At 36.5% G+C, this 18,042-nt stretch overlaps 2 non-coding genes across 2 annotated transcripts; both read left to right on the forward strand.

The window, feature by feature from the left end:
- Nucleotides 1-3,310: 3,310 nt before the first annotated feature.
- Nucleotides 3,311-3,380, forward strand: Smp_tRNA_02165_Pseudo_CGA.1.1. The gene has a single exon. It is a non-coding gene (tRNA).
- Nucleotides 3,381-11,916: 8,536 nt separating this feature from the next.
- Nucleotides 11,917-11,988, forward strand: Smp_tRNA_02284_Lys_CTT.1.1. Its single transcript has one exon. It is a non-coding gene (tRNA).
- The last annotated feature ends 6,054 nt before the right edge of the window (nt 11,989-18,042 follow it).

The following is an 18,042-nucleotide window of genomic DNA, read 5'->3' on the forward strand; positions in this document are numbered from 1 at the left end:
ACCATATTTGTTAACCCCCTTTTTCCACTCAATTTGAGTACTTGGCATCATAAAAACAGTAACATATCATCATTCACTTCTATTCAGATGATTAGTGTTTCATTGAACATTTCTAGACTAAAGGGAGAGAATGTATTAGTTCAATAACTAAATCTTTTTTTCTTATCAATCTAGAAAACAGTTGAAACCATGGCAACAATTTCATCAGAAATGGTAAAATCAAGTCAAATATGAAAAACGCCCGAAAAAATGGTTCTTGAACACCACTTATAGTATGATAGGATCTAAGAGATAGAATTATTGATTGGCATAAAATTGAGGCAACAAAAAGAAAAACAAACTCTAATCACTAATATCTAAATGATACATTGTACAATTCATGGAAGGAAGTATTTTCTTTAAAAAAATATACAGTTAGTCTATATACAAATATACAAACATCAACTCTGAGATGTAGGTACATCCAGCTGGTGAGTCCCAAAATAGGACGAAAGGAGCGTCAACCTGGATTCAATTGCAAGTCACTATCCATCTTTGCTTATAGTGCCTCTGAATTAAGGCAATATTGAGGCAGTATGCACAGTATGCAAATATGCCAACAAGAGACAGCAGTCCTAAATAACAAATTGAAGATACCAGTATACAACGCCAAGTGAATGATACAGATAGGTTATGGAAAATTTGTGTTACGCGCTAACAATAGGAATTAACATTCCTGGATTTAATCCATGGTAGTGATAGCAGTTCTTACCCTTAGAGAATCTCATTACAAGACGAAGCATCGACTTAATACTTCCTGGTATTGAACGTTTGTTTATTTGAATTTAATCCATGATGTAAAACTTTCGAATAATTACTACAAATCTCTTATACTACTGAAATTATAATTAATGTTGTAAAACTGTAAAGAATATGAGACATATTTCAACAATCTAATTACCAGCGAATCCTTTTTAAAGGATACTTACTTACTTACACCTGTTACCCCTGATCGAGGATCATAGGCCGTTCACCAGCATTATTCATCCAACTCTGTCCCAAGCAATCCTTTCCAGTTGTTTCTAATTGCTATTCATTCTTTTGATGTCTGTTTCTGATTCCTGACATAGTATGTTCTTTGGTCTTCCTCTTTTCGGTTTCTCTTCAGGATTCCAAGTTAACATTTGCTTCATGATGCAGTTTTTTCTAAAGAATATCAACTTTTAAAAATCTTCAGATATCGACAAAATATTCTGTAAAGTAAACCAATACAAAGGCACATCAGCGAAGCGAATTCAGTTTCAACTAGATCATTTAAATAGTAACGAAGCTGACATATACTTAACCATGTTGAACCCGAAATATGCTGACTACTAAGTGTATATCATCGTTAATCAATTGATTTCTTCTAGCAGACACAATGTACTGCATCACCGGACGACGCCCGACGTGCGGCTCGAACCCACAACCCTGAGATTAAGATTCCCATGCTCTACCACTTTGGCTGATGTCAGTTCATGATGGAAGTCAAATATAATTCCTAACCGTAACTTCTAGACCATTGAGGATTTCAACTATAAAATTACTAAAATCCCCACGAAACTTCCTTCTGATAATAATCATATCTTCACTAGTGACTGGCTTCAAGAGGTATTTCCTGGAGTTCTGGTGAGAAGCAGTGACCAATAGAGTTCATCCGGGTCTGTTGTGAGATATAAACTCACTGAACACATTGGTGGGCAGTTGAACAATTTCGTGGACGGGGTTGAAGTTAGACATTAAGACCGTTGGATGCTGGCTCAGTGGCGTAGAGCTTAAGCGTTCGCACGCGAGACTGATAGGTGCTGGCTTCCAATCTCGTGAGGCGGGATCGTGGATGTGCGCTGCTGAGGAGTCCTAAAATGGGAGGTAATACGCACAGTATGCACATATGGCAATAAGAGATTGACCAGTTGCAGTCTTAAACATCAATAGGATATTCAAAAAAAAACAATACTAATTGAATTCAAACCATATTTAGTTCAGTGAGTAAATGAAGGGGTGAATGAGAAAACTAAAAATGATAAATGAAATAAATGAAATCTTGTTACCAAAACACACAGGTAAACACATGGATAATCAAAAACAGACAGGTAGATAGAGAGCTGAACAGTAACACACACACACGTACTCACTAAACAAGATAAACGGATAATACTTGCTAAGACATAGTTTCTTCATTTCATTTATCTTTTCATTATCGTCTATGAATAGAACAATTACATTAACCAGAAGTAATTAGATATTACATAAATGGTATGATTAAATAAATCAAACAACTAATGTACAATAAAATATAAGTAAAAGGAGGAAGCAAACATTAAGTAAAGAGTGATAGGGAGAGAGCAGAAGAAGAAGAAGAAGAAGAAGAATAGAGCTTTACTTGTCGTGAGAAGATTCTTACGATTGTTACATTTGGATATAATGTTAGTGATTTACTAATGAATAGTACAAAATCCTAAGGAATCTCCGACTGTATGTTATATAGTAAATATGTTGTGATGGAAAACATCAGTTGGGACAACTAAATGTATTTGAAAATATACATCAACTGTCTCAGAATATCACTTAGTGTTGTTTACTTGTATCTTCCCATTGGTATTTAGGACTGAAATTGAACAGTCCCTTTATGGCATGTATGCATACTGTGTGGACTGCCTCGATATTGAAGCGAACGGTACTGAGTTCGAGCCCCGGAGTGAATATCAACTCTGAGATGAAGGCTGACGAGTCCTAAATGGGACGAAACGCGCGTCCTGAATAACACTGTTAGCCACTATCTTTCTTTTTCCCAGACTTTGTTGTTCCTTCATTTACATACTAATCACTCTATGTTCTCGTTCTCTTCTCTTCCTTTTTCTTGGATTTTCTCAACTTTCTGCCATCAAACATTCAACTTGCGATTGGTGTTACACACTACTTATATCTGTTGATATCAGTAGCACATACCACAATGGTACAAATTTGCTATGGAAAAAATTGAATTTGTTGTAAGCGTGGTGTGAAGCTGATAAAATAAACTGTACAGAGGTAATCAGACTTTAGAAAGAATATAAACACAAATGGTAGATAGAGATTTATTTAACTGTTCAAAACACAATGACAGATTATTTTTTCTCACAAAGTGGTTTTGTGCCAATTGTAGTAGATCAGAGGGGGTTTTGTGGAGAATTTAGTATTTTCATAGTTGGAATCATGGGTCAATTGAAGGTAGACCACCATCGAAAACCTGGTGAACGGTCGCTCGAAATCGTGGATTGGTTGAAGTTAGACATTAACACCGTTGGATGCCGGCTCAGTGGTCTATCGGTTAAGGGCTCCGGCTCGAGACCGGTAGGTCCTGGGTTCGAATCTCGCGAGGCGGGATCGTGGGTGCGCACTGCTGAGGAGTCCCATAATAGGACGAAACGGCCGTCCAGTGCTTCCAGGTTTTCCATGGCGGTCTAGCTTCAGTTGACCCATGATTTCAACTATCAAAATACCAACTGTAGTAATTTAATAGTTGAATTCATTAGTCAATTGAAGCTAGACCACCATGGAAAACCTGAAATCACTGGATAACCGTTATGTCAATGTCGATAGAAACAGATTACTCAATTGATTACTCAATTGAATTCCCCTTGGTTATTGTAACGAATGGTCGACTTGCGACCGGTTCAGAAACATACATACATTCCATTTCGTAAATTCATTTTTCTTATAAAATTATATTGTTCATCTTTGAAATGGTTACCACTTCCACTACTTCATGAATATCTTCATTCATTTACCCCATTGTATTGATATGGTTTAGAAACTTAAATTGATAATACATGTTAAGATCTGGATCTCCTTCTACTGACTAACTGAGATCTTGTTAACATAATACCATTTCTCTTCTTTCCTTATAACTAGTTTACATAGGAATATATTGAAAACTATGAAGAATCTTTTGTTTGAAAAGCAGATGCTAGACCACCATTGAAAATCTGGAAGCATTAAACATTCATTTCATCTTAATCTGAGGGTGTTGTTTAAGAAATTCACAGGACGAAAAGCAAATGTCCGGAGCTTTAACCACGTTGGTGGATACGGAACGTCCACCTAGGGAAGTTGGAAAACCCTGATTCCAAACCAATGGTGCACATGGGCTCCAGGATCCTTAGGGAGCAAATGGCGTATGAATCAATCATTGGTCACCGGATACCATGGAACTGCATCTCCTCACGATGCTCCACTGCTTTGTGGATCAGATCTTCAGGTCAAAAGCCCCGGATGTGGCCCCCTAAGAAAACCACCTACTTCACTTTGGGCACTTGGACAGTATCACAGCCCTCACACAAATCAAATGAGATTTGTATGGCGCATATATATCTGGTGCTTCCTTGTACCAATATTTATCTGTTTAAATAACTCCTCAGTAGTACGCATCCACGATTCATTCACATGGGATTCGAACCCAGAACATTCAATCTCGCATGCAAATGCTTAACCTCATTTTTTTAATAAAACAGTTTTTATGAACTTGAATTTATATAAATGAAAAAATAAGGAAAATAATCTATCCTTTTCTTTCGTTTGAATGAGAGGAAGAGACAGAGAGAGAGAAAGAGAGAGAGGGAGAGATAGGAATACAAACTCCGAGTATCTCATTCAACCACTTTTATCGTTTTCATGATTTTCTCTTCCTTTTGTTTATTTATTCAATAAACACACGGTATGTTGCTTTTGTTTCTTCATCTGGGGTTTCTTTTTAAATCACTTTTCATATAGATATATAGTTCATAAGTATTTCGTTTGTCAGTTAGTACTCTTCATTCATTCATTCATTCATTCATTCATCCATCGATCATTGTATATGGCAACATACTTATAGTGTCTACCAGACATATATATGTATCTTTATATAGTTACCAAGTGTATAGGTGTATAAGGTATAACAATACTTACCTGTATACAATCATTGAGGACATAAATCGAATGACAAAAAAAAATTATCTCAATCATATTGTTATTCGTTTATAATATATGTTGAAAGCATGAGTCGATTGAAGCTAGACTACTAAGGATAACCTGGAAGCACTGGATGGCCGTTTCGTCCTATTGTGAGACTCCTGGAGTTCTAGTGAGAAGCAGTGACCAGTGGAGTTCAAACCACGTCTGTTGTGAGATAAGAACTCACTGAAGACAATTGGTGAACGGTTGCTCAACTTTGTGGATTGGTTGAGGTTAGACATTAACACCATTGAACGCTGGCTCAGTGGTCTATCGGTTAAGTGCTCTGGTACGAGACTGGTTGGTCCTGGATTCGAATCTCGCGAGACGGGAGCGCTGATGCGCACTACTGAGGAGTCCCATAATAGGATGCAATGGTCGTCCAGTGCTTCCAGGTTTTCTATGGTTGTCTAGCTTCAATTGACTCATGCTTTTAACTATGAAAATACTGAAATCTCCACAAAACCCCTTCTGATTATAATGTATGTGTTTACTTAATAATTTTAAGGGGACATAATAAAAAAACATAAAAGTGAATGAATGAATAAGTTAACTTGAATCAATATATAATCTCCACTTTTAATCTGTTGTTGTTTAGGTGATATTATGTATATACTATAGTTACTATGCTGAAAGGAAAACTCACTCACGCACTCCCTCCCTCGCTCGCTCGCTCCAACTTACGCAAGAGTTGACTTTAATTATTTTAAGTATTCAGTTATGGCGGTAGATAATCGATTATTCAATTATTAATAAATAAGCATAAGTTGGTTAATGTACATGTTTAATACTTTAAGTTATGAAAATAAATAACTTTGAATTATGATTGATAATGTAGGAAAATTGATTTGTTCTTTTTATTTGAATCACTGCCCCGACGTGCAATGTTTTATGGTGTAGGAGTAAGTTGGAAGAAAGCTAGGGGCGATCAGACCAAAACATGGTACAAATCCATGAAGTCACTGACAATTGGACTGAGCCATGTTGGTAGGTGTAGACTACCTGGTTGGGATCCGCGAAATGATAACAACCTATGGTTAGAGACTTTGAATGACATGGCTCAAAATCGTTTGCTATGGTGAAGGTGCATCCACTCTTTGTGTTCTCCCAAATTCTAATCTTCTGAATTCTTCATGTCCCTTTCTTTTTTTCTGACTCCAAATTTATTTCACTGTATTATACTCCTTCAATAACATCTTCAAACCCTGATCTTTCACATTAATGCTTATACTCTTACTACTTCTACCACTATGGGATTTGAATCGACAACTGCATCTGTATGGTAATGTGGTATGGCAACTTGAACTGATGTACATACGTACGAAGTTCTACGTTGTGACTGACTGACTGATTTGAATCACTAGTTTGTTCATTACATATTTATATAGGAAGAGTCCCACAATAGGACGAAACGGCCTTAAAGCAGTGCTTCCAAGTTTTCTATGATGGTCATTAGTCTACAGGTTATCCTCTCACAGAGGGACCTAGAGATTCTGAGTTTGATCCCCAATATGGTGATGGAAAGGTTTAGTTCTGAGAAGTCTCATTCTAGAACACAAAGATTGTCCAGTTCTTCCTGGTATTAATCAGTTATGTAACTTAGATCAGTTAATGACGTAGATCATAAAAATTCATCAGTCTTCATGAAACCCTACAATAATCATCAAAATAGAATGTTAACGATTTATCTTATCAACTAAATAAATGAACAATTAAAGATACTTGAAAGTAGAAGATTTTAAAATAACCAATGATTATTCATTTTCACAGTTGAAAGCATGAGTCAATTGAAGCTAGACAACCAAGGAAAACCTGGAAGCACTGCTTTAAGGCCGTTTCATCCTATTGTGGAACTTCAGTTTTTCCTTGGTGGTCTAGCTTCAATTGACTCATGCTTTCAACTATGTAAATACTGAAATCTCCACAAAACCCCTTCTGATTATTCATTTGCTTTCAAACTATAAAAATGTCTCGCACAATTTATGACAATGATAGACTAATATATTCCTCTAAGATGGTGGTTGGAGGTGGTCAACATAGTGCACGTAATGTCGAACCATCTAGACTAGTGGCCACATTGCAACTTGATCGATAGCATTCGATCAGCACTAAGAAGGACTTGACATGCATGACATTGATCACCACCCAGTGATCAATCAATTGTGATATTCCTCTAAAAGGTATTTTCATTTATATTTGAGTTAGTTATTAGAAGAAGGAATTTGTTTTTGTCAATCATTCATATGGAAGGTAAAATGAAGTAAATATGTATTCGGTTCAAGTTGCCTAACCATATTAATATAGAATGATAAGATTATCAAATTAAATACCTCAGTAGTAGATATAGTAACAATATCAGCAACAATAGTAAAGAGTAGGTATAAACCGAATAAAAAGGGTGTAAAATGATTTCAGGACTCAGTATCCAAGGTAAGATGACAAATGAATGGACCTGAGACATTGTGATTGATCATATACAATGTCAACTGAAGTTTTTAATTATTGGTTACTATAATCATGCAGACCCCGACAAGGTGGCTTACACCTATTCGCATACTTCAGTCTAACATTCAGTGGCATGGTGACATGTTTTGGTTTGAAGGGGTCCTAGCTTTCTTCTAATCTACTCCTACTCAAGACAACATCGTAAGTCGAGGTTTGCGGTGATTAAACATCCATAACACATCTCGAAATCACCTCTGTTACTAAAAATTTACTAGTTTATCAACCGATTTGCTACCTTTATCAAGTACCCTATGCCTAACTTTAACATTGATTGCTCGATGGTCGCGAAATATACGAACGATGTTTCGAAGACATCTGTGATCGAATATTAGTAACCTACAAATGTCCTCGATTCTTAATGACCATGTTTCACACCCATAAAGTATATCGGAGCAAACTATTGCTCAGTAAAGTCGTCCTTTGATTGACAGATGGATATCTCGTCTATGCTACAAGTGACATGAGTTGGCAAAGCCAAACGAGCCCTCTGAATCCATCCCGAGATTTTATCAGACATTCAACCATCAAGACTGATAAGATTTCCAAGATAAATGAGGCGGTTGATACTTTCAACGATTTCAATCCCTATCATTAACTCGGGCGATAATGTAGGCCAATTTTTAAACAATATTTCGCGTTTTATTTATTATTTAAACACATAAATATTGGCACAAGGAAGCGTCAGATATGTATGCGCCACACAAATATCATTTGATTTATATGAGGGCTGTGATACTGTCCGGGTGCCCGAACTGAAGCAGGTGGTTTTCTTAGGGGGACACACCCGGAGCCTATGACTTAAAGGTCTGATCCACAAGGCAGTGGAGCAACGTCAGGAGATGCAGTTCCATGGTAGTCACTGACCAACAATTGGTTCATAAGACATTTGTTCCTTCAGAATCCTGGAGCCAATGTGCACCATTGGTTTGTGATGAGGGTTTTCCAACTCCCCTGAGTGAATCCTTTGTGTCCATTAACCAGGTTAGAGCACCAGTTATTCGCTTTTCTTCCTCTCAATTTCGTAAACAACACCCCCGTCACGAGAAGCCAGTGAGTAGTATTACCCTGTCAAAGGCTGTATACGCGTGGCCGTGTGAGAGCATTTCGAGAGGGAGAGCGGACTCTCCCCACTCTCGGCCGTACCAGGGCATTTGGGGGCAAGGATCGAAGATATATTCGATAGGTTATCAATATATATGGAGGAGTGACTGATCTAATCTGTCTAGTGATCACAGGAGACATGTAGTACACCGTTCCAACTCGTGATCTGATGCAGATGCATGATTGAGCGCCTTCAACTAAATGAGTCTATTAAAACTAATATGGTCAGCATGGTCCAATGTCGAACACTTACAAAGTATTTCGTATGAATCTTTTCTTTCTTTTTCTTTCTTCTCTTTTCTTTTCCTTTTCTTTCTTTTTGGTAGAGTTAGGGTAAGGTAACAATATTCAAATAATTAACATGAAATTTTCTAGAATCATATAAACATTCCATCTTGTAAACGGAAAAAGGAAATGTTATTTCCATTCCATTCCATTCATATCTCTATATTATCATATCATTAGTCTTTACCACAAAGAATTATTCTAGTCTCTATAACTAACTATAGTCTGAAAGGATAACTAATACTAACTAATAAGTAGTATCGATTTGGATTTGAGCCTATTGATGGACTTATGTATCTATGTTTGTATGTATCTATGTATCTATGCATGTATGTATATCAATGTATATAATCCAATAGATATGTATGTTCCCCCATTCATGTTTAACCCATTTAATTCAAACAAAGTTTTCAACGCGAAAAAAAAGGAATGTTATGTTATGTTGGTTATCTATCATAGATACAAACAAAATCAAAAAAAAGAGGAGGAATAAAGTTAGGAAGAAGACTGTCCTAAATTGAGTCCTTTCAAAAAGTAGTAACCAAGCGTTATCATTTTATATTCTCTATCATTATATTGTAACGAAATTGTATGTATACATGCAGGTAAAAGAGAAGGATACTTATCAGTTTTGATGGATCATAGTAATAATAATGTGAGAAAATACTGTTATATGTAACAATTTGTTATACGTGTAGTGTGATCTACTTATATCCATATATAAGTAGTATACGGTGATGGTCAGATATAGAAAGGTATTTTGGTAGAAGACCGATAAGGAAAGAACTGAAATGAAGTGCAATTGGTAGGAAAATGTATGAACAATGAAATTCGAGATGACGAACTGATGTTTATAGAAAGAACAGTGAAGATTGAGACAATGGGTTGTTATTTTGCAAATTAACTGTTCATTGTATGTAAGCAAAGATGGATAGTGGCTAGCAGTGGAACCCAGTTTGATGCGCGTTTCGTCCTATTTGGGACTCGTCGGCTAGATGTACCTAACACATTTCAGAGTTGATGTTCACTCTGAGAGGAACTCGAACCCAGTACCTTTCGCTTCAAACTCCATCGCGTTATCCACTCGGCCACTGAGTCCTTATAGCCACTTGCTTGTGTAATGGGATGAAGTTTAAAATCACTTAGTATTGTTTGCTTTGAATCTTCCCATTGATAGTCTGTAATTTTGCCTTAAATGCATTCGATTGTCCCCAACTAGTGTTTTGTTCACTACAATATGTGTAATGGTAAGAGAAATACAAGTCAAAACACATACATATACATATGTGCACAAATCTACCTAGAGACTATAAACTAAAATAATTAGCTAATCATCGAGATCGCTTAGATTCTATTGAACCATGATAATCAAGTTGAATGTGTTCTACTTAATGTACAAGTGTAGTGAACAGGAATATGATTGCGGACAATCGAATGTATTTGAGTACAACATTACAGACTATCTTACTAAAATATGATAACCATACAGTAAACAGTTAAATTGTAAACTATCAATCAATTGTCTTAATCTTGACTGTTCCTTCTGCGAATATCTATCCATCGTCTCCGATTATTATTGCTGACAGTGTGCGGTGTATGCTCCTCCACGAGGGGTAACAGGTGTAAGTAAGTAAGTAAGTAATACATTGTCATATCAATTGTGTTTCGTTTCCGTTCTTTCGTCATCGATCTTCTACTGAAATATATTCAATATCCGACTATCATTATATATACTACTTATGTGGATATAAGTAACCCACACCACACAAGAATATAGAGTTTAAACTACAATATTCTGTTTTATTTAATTTTAAAGTACTTTTATGTTTATTAGTTGAATTCATGAATCCATTGAAACTAGACCACCATGGAAAACTTGGAATCACTGGACGACCGTTCCGTCCTACAAATTTATCTGATGTTGATGTCGATTTGACACTCAAGGTATAAACCAATGAAGGTTATAAAAAAGAGCAAAGAAAAAAACAACATAGCAACATACAGAATATAACTGAACGATTGCCGCTTTACATAATCAACTTTTCAGTACAGAAATCAATGAGTTGGGATTTAACAATTGTCAACTAATGACAGAATATTGTTTATAACCAGTTTTAATGACATTATAAATACAATAGGGATGTTACAGTTGAAAGATTTGTTGAGAATAGTATAGAGTGGAGTTAACTCTTTTCATAGATTAATATCAAATGAGGAAATAATAAAAAGTGGATAGAATTAGAATATTAGAAGGGGTTTTGTGGATATTATAGTAATTTTAATAGGTGAGATCATGAATCAATTGAAGCTAGACCAACATGGAAAATCTGGAAGCACTACTTTAAGGCTGTTTCATCTTATTGTGGGACTCCTCAGTATTGCGCATCCACGATCCCGCCTCACGAGATTCAAAACCAGGACGTACCAGTCTCGCGCGCGATCGCTTAATCTCTAGACCACTGAACCGACATCCAACGGTGATAATGCCTAACTTCAACCAATCCACGAAATTGAGCAACCGTTCACCATTGTCTACAGTGAGTTGATATCTCACAACAGACCTGATTGAACTCCACTGATCACTGCTTCTCACTAGAACTCCAGGAAATACCTCTTGAAGCCAGTCACTAATGAGGATATGATTATTATCAGAAGGAGGTTTTGTGGAGATCTTAGTAATTTTATAGTTGAAATCCTCAGTGGTCTAGAGGTTAAGTGCTCGCATGCAAAACTGATAGGTGCTGGGTTCGAATCTCACGAGGCGAGATCGTGGACGCGCACTTCTGAGAAGCCCCACAATAGGACGAAACGGCCTTAAAGCAGTGCTTACAGGTTTTCCATGGTGATCTAGCTTCAAACGACTCATGATCTCAACTATTGAAATTAGAACTAGAATTGTCAAGAATATTCAATTATTTCCTACTTTCTCTTAATGAAAATCTTGAGCTAATTTAAATTTTTGTTATACACATTTTCTAGTCAATTAGTCAACCTGACCAATGGAATATATAATGACCAATAAGAAATCAGTTGGCCCGACTAGCTCAGTCGGTAGAGCATGAGACTCTTAATCTCAGGGTCGTGGGTTCGAGCCGCACGTCGGGCGACGTCCGGTGAGGCAGTGCACCGTGTCTGCTAGAAGAAATCAATTAATTAATGATGATATACACTTAGTAGTCAGCATATTTCGGGTTCAACATGGTTAAGTATATGTCAGCTTCGTTACTATTTAAATGATCTAGTTGAAACTGAATTCGCTTCGCTGATGTGCCTTTGTATTGGTTTACTTTACAGAATATTTTGTCGATATCTGAAGATTTTTAAAAGTTGATATTCTTTAGAAAAAACTGCATCATGAAGCAAATGTTAACTTGGAATCCTGAAGAGAAACCGAAAAGAGGAAGACCAAAGAACATACTATGTCAGGAATCAGAAACAGACATCAAAAGAATGAATAGCAATTAGAAACAACTGGAAAGGATTGCTTGGGACAGAGTTGGATGAATAGTGCTGGTGAACGGCCTATGATCCTCGATCAGGGGTAACAGGTGTAAGTAAGTAAGTATCCTTTAAAAATGATTAGCTGTTAATGTCTCATATTCTTTGCAGTTTTACAACATTAATTATAATTTCAGTAGTATAAGAGATTTGTGGTAATTATTCGAAAGTTTTACATCATGGACTAAATTCAAATAAACAAACATTCAATACCAGGAAGTATTAAGTCGATGCTTTGTCTTGTAATGAGATTCTCTAAGGGTAAGAACTGCTATCACTACCATGGATTGAATCCAGGAATGTTAATTCCTATTGTTAGCGCATAACGCAAATTTTCCATAACCTATCTGTATCATTCACTTGGTGTTGTTTACTTGTACCTTCACATTGTTATTTAGGACTGCAAATGATCAGTCTCTTGTTCGCATATGTGCATCCTGTACCGACTGCCTCGAGATTGCCTGAAGTCCTAAGCTTTATAAGCAAACATGGATAGCGGCCAGCAGTGGAATCCAGTTTGACACGCGTTTCACCCTATTTGGGACTCGTAAGCTGGATACACCTGCATCTCAGAGTTGATGTTCACTCCGGCACTCCAACCAAGTACCCCTCGCTTCAAACTCTATTGCGTTATCCACTCAGCTACTGAGTCCTGATAGCCATCTGTTTGTGCGATGGGATGAAGTTATATTCACTTGATGTTGTTCGCTTGTATCTACCAATTGTTATTTAGGACAGCAATTGATCAGTCTCTTGTTGTGGCATATGTGCATCCTATGCGGACTGCCTCGATATAGCCTTAATTCACAAGCATTATAATCAAATATGGATAGTGTCTAGCAATCCAGTCCTAAACATCAATGGGAAGATTCAAACAAACAATACTAAATCAATATTAATATTATTATTTCGTTGTTGCTGGGGTGATTTTTTCAACCTTCCTACATCCTTCTATACATACTTTCCTCCTTTTTGACATCTTTTTTTTCCGTTTTCTTGATATAAGTCAAAAAATTAAAGAAAAAAACTTTTTGTTTTATCAAATTTCATTTTCATAGTTTGTACATTTTTGTTTTACAATTGTCATCTACTCTAACACCTTTTCTTCTTATACTATTGAAATGTTTGTTTGTTTGTCTGTCATTCCGAAATAGACTGGTTACATATATATAAAAAGTCAAATTATTCCTTCTTTTCTGTAATAAGTAGTATGTAGAATATGAGTAGTAGTAGTAGTAGTAGTAGTAGTAGTAAGAGGAGGAGAAGGAGGAGTAATAGTAATAGTAGCTGTCAATTATATTGAGAAAGAAAGAAAAACAGAGAGTGAAAGATGAGTAGAGAGGTAGGAATATGCATGTATAAATATTATTATAGACTATACCATTTCATACATTTGTAATTATTGTATAGATTATATCACAAATGAACATATTGATTCATTGCATTGATCAAATTTAGAAATAGAGGAATATTTGATAAGTTATTTGTTTATTTCTTTTTCAATGTGTCAGCAAAAGTTAATTCTTCTTTATAAGAATTGATGGATAGCAAAATCAAGAACGCGCTCTTCTTCCTATTTGAGACTCGTCAGCTGGATGTATCTGCACCTTGGAGTTGATGTTCACTCTGGAACTCGAACTCAGTACCATCCGCCTTAAACATCATCGCTTTATCCATTTAGATACTGAGTCCTGATAGCCACCTGTTTGTGCAATGAGGTGAAGTTTAAATTCACTTGATGTTGTTTGTTTGAATCTCTCCATTGATGTTTAGGACTTCAATTGATCAGTCTCTTGTTGGTATATGTGACTTAAGGCAATATTGAGGCAATCCGCACAGGATGCACATATGCCAACAAGAGAATGATCGATTGCAGTCCTAAACAACAACGGGATGATACAAACAAACAACATCAAGTGAATTTAATTCTTCTCTAACTGTATTAAAAATATTGAATAAATCTTTTGTTTTGGATGATACGATAATGATGATGACTTTGTCTGGCTCAAATAATCACATTATATTCATCATGAAAATCTAGAACTAGTCAAATGATCTTCATGTAATTCTATATTCTGTTCACTGATTCAATCACTTTCATGTCCCTCAAAGTTGACAAATCCAATGCTGAGGAGTCCCATAATAGGACGAAACGGCCTCAAAGCAGTGCTTCCAGGTTTTCCGTGGTGGTCTAGCTTTAATTGACTAATGATTTCAACTATGAAAATCCAATTTGTCAAAAATGAAAATAAGATACTAGTAGTATATCTGCATTTCTAGATATTGGATCAATATGGATTATAGGATATGTGAGTGGTAATATTAGTTTGGTGAATAGATCACTTACTCATAGTAGCTCACTGACACTTTTCTCTTTCACGATGCCTTACAAAACTAATCCAATATTTCTGAAATATCCACTCAGCTGTGATTATTTAGTTTAAGGGATTATTTAGGGAATTGTGGTATCTTACTAACAAATTTTGTGAGTTTTATTCAGTAGATAATGTTGGTGGCAAAATCTGACCCAAAGCCTCTTCGTAGAGCTGTTGAGTAGCGTTGACAACCACATTACCTAACGTGGGTGATTGGCAAAGATCGAACTAATCCACCACTACTGCTGAACCCTGGATTACTCGGAATCCATTCCTTGTAGCTTTAAAGTCGTGAAGAGCAGCACTTTGTGCATGCTTGTGAATATGAATTGCATGACCCACACCTTGTGAGTTTGAGTGTATGGATATATGCAAAGGCTACACGCTGGGCTCGCAAAGAAAAGTTTGACAGTCTATAAACAGGAAGATGGGTAGCAAATACTAGGAAGATGTGACTGTCAATCTTCTCCGAAAGTGCTATTGACTATGTATATCATATGAAGTGCACGGACAAAAATCTATGTACCAGTGGTATGCATTTAACACATAAGAGACAGACAGTGGTAGAAGATACGATAATGAGGGTGGTGATCATCTGCCCTCCCAGGGGGCGATTCATAAGTCCAAACTAATATGTCACTCATATGCATGTAACATATACTCAGCTCTGGTGCGGCTCCTGTGCTCCAAGACCCCAAAGGTTTCCAAATATTCTGCTGGGGATACTAAATCCCAGGAATCACTTATTTAACTTTTCATTTCTGTAATTTAATAATGTAAACTTCGATTTCACACTTACGTGCCTTTTCGTCCTAGGATGGGACTCATCAGGAATGTTCGTCCTCAACCCCATGTGCAGGAATCAAACCCAAGACCTATAGTCTTGCGCGCGAACTCTTAACCTCTAGACCAAGGAGACGGTACCCAACGTCGTTAATGCTATATCCAATCAATCCATGACATTAAGCAACCATCTCACACTGTCTTCAGTGGGTAACTTCCCCCCTACTGGTTTCGGCTTCTCGCTAGAATTCTGTAAGTTTCCTGTCGAAGCTAGTCACTAGTGAGCTGATGAATGAAGGTCCTGGGTTAGACTCCCGTTTATGGTTTTGGATGTACACTTCTGAGGAGTCCCATACTAGGACGAAATAACTGTCCCGTGTTCCGTGGTTTTCATTAATGTTCTCACTTAGATCAGTCCATGATATTTATGAAGAAGTGTTTAGTTTTAATTTCAGTTTAAATTCTGGATGAATTCTTCAGTGATGGTAAAAATTTAATAGGTTTAGACCAGAAAAATCGTTGAGTAAAACCGTAAGTTTAATAATGATGTTGCTGATGATTTTTTTGACGACAACTACATCAAGAATAGTAGCAGATTGTTTGATAAAAATGAAAAATCCCTAGGAGTTAGAGTTTACAGCTTTCATTTTTAAATGAAATACCGACTTTCATGAACTGACTCCAGTTAAGCATGCATTAAATATCAGGGAACACTGAACAACAAATAACATCCTAGTGTGGGACACCTAAGAATTGTACACTTATGAACTTCAGGACTCACGACAGTCTCCTAACTTTAAGCCATTAAAGTTTTGAATCATCTACATTGAACATTAGACGTGTATTCCTAACTCAAATAATTGCCAATAGAAGAATATTTACCCAAGACTTAAAAGTCCTAATTTCAATCCTAGTGGGAAGATGTAAGACAGTACTTATGAGAAGTTTCGTGCTAGAATAAGACAGTCATCAAATACTCGTTGGCTCACGATGGTTGCCTAGTGTAACTTGATTGATAGCATTCGTTCAAGACTAAGGGATTAGGAAAATATGATTATTCATTGCTCAGCGATCAGGTGATTGATATTGCTAAATTGATATACAATACATGGGTTTATGTATTCTTATTTTCAGTGAGACATTGTTATTTCTACCGGTAGACGCTGACCTGAAATATAGTCATATTGGTGATGCAGGCAACATATAAAGGCATCTATTCTAGGTGCTCATATCCCAACGGAAATTGATCAAAGTTAGTTCTTTATATCTAAACAACAAACGTACAAGCCCTTATACACAATAATCAGTATTGTACTCATTTAATAAGTCAGTAGCCATTACTTATCAGTAATAATGCCCCCAAATGCCCTGGTATGGGCGAGAGTGGAGATAGTCAGCTCTCCCTCTCCAAATGGCCACGTGCATACAACCACTGTCAAGGAAATCCTGTTAACTGCCTTCTCATGGCATTACTGTTGTTTATGAAATTGAGATGACGAAAAGCAAATGTCCGTCGCTTTAACCGGGTTGGTGAATACAGAGGATCCACTCAGGGAAGTTGGAAAACCCTGATTCCAAACTAACGGTGTACATGGGCTCCAGGATTCTGAAGGAACAAATGTCGTATGAACCGATTGTTAGTTACTGGCTACCATGAGACTGAATCTCCTGACGTTGCTCCACTGCCTTATGGATCAAACCTTTAGGTCAAAGTCTCAGAGAGTGGCTCCCTAAGAGAACCACCGGCTTCAATCTGAGCAATCTGGCAGTATCCTAGCTCTCACACAAACCGAATGATTTATATGGCGTACATCTATTTGATGCATCCTCGTACCAATGTTTATGTGTTTGAATACTGAATGAATGCTTTAATGTTTCCATCAATAGCAACTGGAGCTTGACTAGGCTGTTGATACATCAAGTTGGGAACTTTCATCTTAGGATGAAGTATACTTTATTTATTCTAGTATTAGTTGTTATCCAAAAACCTAATAAAGAAGAAACTTCAATTCGTTCATAAAGAATAAAATCTAGAAGCACTGGACGGCCGTTTCGTCCTATTATGGGACTCCTCAGCAGTGCCCATAATAGGACGAAACAGTCGTCCAGTGCTTCCAGGTTTTCGATGGTGGTCTAGCTTCAATTGACTCATGATTTCAACTTTGTAAAATACTGTAATCTCCACAAATCCCCCTTCTGAATAAAATCTACTTTAAAGTTTATTTCGTTCGTTTGTTTGTTTGTTTGTTTTTCTTTTACTAAACATTGAACAAACGTAACTCTATTTAAATTTTGATTTAAATTGTCTATAAGTATTCAAATATTTGGCGCCAAATTTGAAATTGAATAACAATGAACAATAGATGATTTAAATACAAAAGATTATTTTGAATAATCTATTGAAGAGTAATATAGATTCTATTCAAAAGTTAAATGAGATAGATTGTCTTATTAAAAGCTTATTCAATTCAATGAAATTCACTAAGTCAGATATGCCCTGATA

This window comes from Schistosoma mansoni, chromosome W (assembly GCF_000237925.1).
Source record: "Schistosoma mansoni strain Puerto Rico chromosome W, complete genome".
NCBI classification, from domain to species: Eukaryota; Metazoa; Platyhelminthes; class Trematoda; order Strigeidida; family Schistosomatidae; genus Schistosoma; species Schistosoma mansoni.